Consider the following 6,000-nt stretch of genomic DNA (forward strand, 5'->3'; position numbering starts at 1 on the left):
CTGAATGGTTAACATGGAATTGCCAATTACAGAAGGCAACCTTTTTAAACCAAGAGAGAGAAACTAACAGATTCCTAAAATATCATGATAAACATACAACACTATTTAAAAACAGGTACCTTCATTTTAAATGCATCTGCAAACAAGTCAATGGATAGGAGCTTATTTGAGAGCGGCACAACAGCAGAGGTTGTCCGCAAGGAGGAATACATCACGTCACAGTTCTGTCACCTGAAGGACAAGGGCACAAACAATAATCTGGGTAATCTGTTAGGATTCAATATTTTGGGGTAAAGCTAGAGCTGTTGAATGTCTCTGGCCCTTCTTGCTGTATGCTTGAAAGGTATTTGATGTGGGAACACCTTCCCAAAACTTACTACCTGCAGTGACAGATTCCCTACAGGCCTTCACAGCTTGACAGAAAATGCTGTCCAAACCTGGGGTTCCCTTTATGTGTGCTGCAGTTCGGGTTTCTTGAGGTGCTTTGTCACACTGCTCCATTTGAATTTGAAAATAAGTACCATTTTCTTCAGGTTCAGCCAGGTTCACCTTTTTCTTAGCACCAGACAAGCCTAGCGACAAAATATAACAAAGAAAAGATCAAAATTAGTAAAGATTAATTACAAAATACAAGCTTTTAGGGACAGAATTGGAAACAAACAGCAAATCAAATACAACCCCCCATTCAAGCTTATACCTAACAATCTGGTATTTGTCTTGGTGATTCATCTCTTCTGTTTAGAGCTTCTAAGATGCATCGGTGCTGGGATCCATTCAGACTTCAGACGTTCTCTTACTCCAATGTATCCTCTAATAATACATTGCCCGCTCTCTTCCAAGCCAAAACAACAAGGAAGAAAACTGCTATAAGGAATTGCAAAACAGATTTTTGTGAAGAGTGACATAAAGGAAACACTTCCATTAGGCAGTAAATGTGCTAAGAAAATGTTTCTGTCCAAGAGACTAGCAACTGATACTTTCTTAAAGCCAAGCATAAGCCAGAAAGTTTTGCATTTAGGGTAGAGTGAGAAAGGTGCCTGAATTATTTTATTTTTTAGGTATTTCTCCAAAATTTTTATCGCAATGAAAATGCTAGAATGGATATAGTTACAGATGCACCAACATAAAAGTGCTTTTGACAGTATTTATTTTCCCTGTGGAAGAGATGAGGTGAACCAGCACTATCTTCATCATCAAAATTTGTTTTTTAGTTCTTAGGGTAGAATTGCAGGATCTACTGTTGGTCTCTGCTCTGTCAGCACAACAGTATAAAACTTCAACTGCAAACTCACTATAATAAGAGGGTCAGAAATACTAAATATATTTATTCCCCATTGGAAGCCTTCCATTTTCATAGACTCACTTTATATCAAAAAATACTTATGTATATAATATTCAGACATTTATATTTGCATGGCTGTCAGTATATTTAACAACGTGATAGGTGGGCTGTATTAACGGTCCCCAAATAGCAGAAGCTCTCAGTGACTAATTAAATATCACCTCACAGCCTTGCACCTATTCTTTCTTCAATCTGTCTTGCATTGTGGAAAAAACTACATTAAACATTTAAGTGGGAATGTTTTTCAGATTCCTTCATTTATAAGCCAGAAGCCTTAGTTATTATGAGTCCTACTGTGCAGAATTCAGAACTATAAAACTTCTAAAAATGACTTCAAGTACTTTTTTATCCAAAAAATGTCTTCTTTTTTGATTACATAGTAGCTCTTATTTGAATGGTGAGTGAGAATTACTTTTCTTTCTAAGATAAATTTTGATTCTGCATAGTATAATTTTGAAAGGAATTCCCCCTTTTGAGGAGAAGGAATATTTTACCAATAGGTTAAAAAAAAAAGTTGGATGTTTGAATCTGACTAGAGGCTTATAATGTTAGAATAAATCCCATGAAAGAAGTCTCAGACCCCAACAGCACTGTTTTTCTAGTTCCGTGAATATACTTGCCGATAGCGTAAGGTAGCTCAGAGAGCGCAAGTGGTTGAGCAAGACTCAATTTGTTTGTCACACTTTCTGGGAATATGTTACACAGGTATCAAAATCGCACAAGTGTTCTGCACTATAAACACTTGCACGTAAGAGTAATCTAAACAACTACAAATCCATACAAGTTATTTATATATTATCATTTTCAGGATAGGAGCCTATAGTTAAGTTCATACATACTTTTGTCTACTGATGAATTAAAATTCCTAACTTGAGATTCTTTGATGATTAAAAAGTGTTAATTAGACTTACAGCTGTAATTGCTATTTCCTTATGGATACAGGTTTTTAAAAATTTATTTTTATCAATACCTTTCTTTCATGGAACATTTTGTATTATAATCATGTAAAATATACTTTCAAACAAATATGCACATACTCTCACACTCTCCAGAATATAATTAAGGATTATAGAGTAATCAGATTAAAGAATCTTTTTGAAAAATCAGTTCTGCAGAGAATAGTCATTAAAGTGCATCTGTGTCAGACAACTTGGGCAAATCAGTGAACACAGTCCATGTAAACAACCTTTGATCAGCAGTTTCCACAATATCATTAGGAACTCCAGGCTTTGCTGTAATGGTACGATTATGATGAGTGAAAGGCAGACCAAAACCAATTCATAACTGTGATTCTCCAGCTGAAAATTAATTTGTTGACTCAAAAAATTCCTACATAATTTCAGAGATGATAAGACATAATAGAGTAGGAGTGTTTTTTTTCTTCACTCACACCTGAAGCCATATTTCTACACAAAAGTCACTTTCCTCCTTTCATCTTCTTATTACTTTCCTGGTAAAGTGACATATTAAGCAGGTATGTAAGTGGTTGGTAATTTTAAAAAGCTGCATATTTAAAAAACTTAGTGTATGACTGATCAAAGAACTGAATATGAAGAGTAAAGACTGGGAACTGAGGGTGAATATGCAATGGGAAACAGCTATGAAAAGCTACCAAAGATTGTGTCTGCCTGGCTCCACTAACACCACTCCACATCAAGATCATTTAGGGCTCTTTAGTCCAGAACACATCAGTAAGAATTAGCAAGATCTGGTACTTACAGAAATAATGTAAAATGTCAGCTCCATGAGAGAAGGAGTATCATAACAGACCGATTAAGTCTCACAGCTCAAATGTGAGGTTTAAAAAAAATTACACTCTCTCTCTCTCTTCAATTAACAAAACACATCTCAGTCATAGTACTGGGCCCTTCTTGCCTGGCTCCATGCTTCTGAAGGAGCAGGAAGAGACCATAGCGCTATACTGCGGGATTTGAATACATCACCTAGTAAACTTCCCTAGAGAAAGAAGTGTGCTTAAATGAATGGCATGCTGCTTAGGAGCACCTTATATCCCATGCTTCCAATCCATGCCATAAGGACCTGTCTCCTTCAGAGCTCATCTGACCCCGTGGTGAGCCAGTCGGGGTTACTAACACCCATGTCATGGCATCTAATATGTGAGGTTGGTCACTTCAGTATCCTCATAAATTGAAGGTCTGCTTCTTCTCCCTCCTTCCCACCAGATAAAAACTAGAGCCAACCCTACCTACTCAGAACTTTTAACTGTGGAAAGAGAAGCTATGTTTGCATATATGAAGGACTGAATCAAAAACTCAGAAACAGTCTCCCCAATTTTTTTTTTTTTAACTATCTATGTTCAAATTTATTGGTTAAGCGAGTATCTAATGTAAATAAAAATTATAAAACCAAGAAAATAAATACTATAAATACTAAAATACTATAAATACTATATTTAGCTCTTTCTAAAGCTAGAGCAGGACTTGGCCCGAATGTTTACACAAAGTAAAATAAAAGACTAACAACTTAGCATCTTCCCACAGGCTGCACAGACCTTGGATCTTACCGTTTGCAGTTGAAGTAGATGCAGTGCAGTTATTCTTCCATTGGAAACAGGCATGTATGAACTGGTTAGCTCTTGCATTCGCTCTCAGATTTTTGGCCAACATAAGCTGAGCTGATGCGTAGGGTGGAGAACAGAGTAATATTTTGGTTAACATAGTTCCACTGCAAATGGATCCCTTGCAATGAGCGAGAGGAAAGCAAGGAGAACGCTAACTCAAATGATGGAGTATCTTGGAAATGCAATAGGCTTCTGGATCTGGCTATCTTCAGTTGCAGCTAAATAAGCAAACAGTCTGGAAAACGTCTAAACAATTACTGACCAATTTCCTCAGAAAAATGAACATTCATAGGTGAAAAATGCAATACCTGCCCACTAGGAAGCAATTTAAAGCCAGATAAGGTAATTTTTAGCTTCTACTACCTCATGACCAAAGTACAGAAACTTCAGCCTGCCTGCCCGCCCAGTTACGACTATTCACAAGTTAATGTTTTAAGTGACATTACAGACCATTAAAAGTATTCACAAAATTCTTGTTAACCTCAACAGCCCAGGATTTCAGCTGAGATGCTTTGTCTATGAATAAGAGCTTATGCTGACTCAGAATATCTTTAATAGAACATCTCTGTCCACATTTGCTTCACGTGTTTTATATTTTAGCTGAATTCTGTAACTTTTTAATGCCATCTGCAACCTTTTTTTTTTTCTGTGTGGGACAGTATGCATTTGTATCTCCCATTCAGTTGTTTCTATTATCTCAAGGTACTGCAATTCTCATTGCATTCAGTGTTGTCCTCTATCCGTTTAACAGTTAGCAAAAGCACTAAATGCTGCAATGTTTCATTTTTCTTTTAAGAGATAAAAGCAGTTTCTGTGCTATTTAAAAGCATGGTTTGGCTGTTTGTAGTTTCACTTCATTACAGAGTATTTCATTTCAAAAAGCAAGAGTGTGAACTGAGATTAGATTTAAACTGAGTATTTCCAAACATCAGGAGAATTCCTCTATCAAATAAACCTTTCATCTTAATTATCCTTAATAATTTCCAATTTGCAAATGTAAGGTCCATTAATGCCTTTGGAAGATGAAGATTATGAGAAAGAGACTATGTGAGGATAACCATGTCTCATCTTGCAGAATTTTAAACATCTCCTTTCAGATAATAAATTTAATGTTAATTAATAGGGGGGTTATAATATTAGATTGCTCAGTCTCTCTCTCTCATGAAACTACTAGGTAGACTGCTTCCTGATGCAGTATTTTCTGTGCTATTTTATATATTGGTTCCAATTTAGAGCAAAGCATATTGCTGAAAAATGTCATGCATGTCATCGATTCAATAGCCAAGCGAAGCACTACTGTCACTATTGAATTGCTTTTCATTATTTCGGTACAAATTTTATAATTACAACTCAATTTTTGCTTTGAGTACCTCTGAAAATCCCAGCCACCAAAGTTTGGACACACACAAGTGCTTCAGGCATTTGGGCTGCAGGGAAAATCCCAGTCCTCCAGGAAGATCTGACAACTTCAGTCTACGTGCATGTGTATGCACAAAGTCTGTGTCTACAAAAGCGTATAAGTACCCATAAAAATATACAAACACCTTATTTAATTACGGCAGCTGCACGCCAAACTCAGCATTATATTTTGAGATAAAGTCATATTAATTTTCTGTAATTCATATTTGAATATCCTATCCACTTTTAAAGATAATTTGTCTGATATTAAGGTATCTGTACAAAAAATATAGGCAATAATTCCTTTTAAGGCTGTTGCCACTTCCCATTGCAAATTGTGTAATCATGCTCTTAAAACGGAATGTGCATTAAAACTGGATATAGTATTGCCTTAGTATTTTAGTCTGATCCAATTTTTAAGCATTTTTGCTTTAAAAAAGTTATATTTCAGTCTCAGGACTGAACTTTGAAAAGTTCGCCTCTAATGTTTTTTTTAATGAATATCAGTGAACTGATAGTGAACCATATAATACTCTTAAAGATGCATTCTTATTCCTGTTCCGTCACTTACGAAAGTTCAAGGGTCTTACCAGTCAGAAGTGAAAAAGGATGTTCACCTGGCATCTGAATCTCAAATTCTGTGCAGAACATTAGGTTAGAATTTTTTAGATGATAAGAT

This window comes from Struthio camelus, chromosome 10 (assembly GCF_040807025.1).
Source record: "Struthio camelus isolate bStrCam1 chromosome 10, bStrCam1.hap1, whole genome shotgun sequence".
Classification (NCBI taxonomy): Eukaryota; Metazoa; Chordata; class Aves; order Struthioniformes; family Struthionidae; genus Struthio; species Struthio camelus.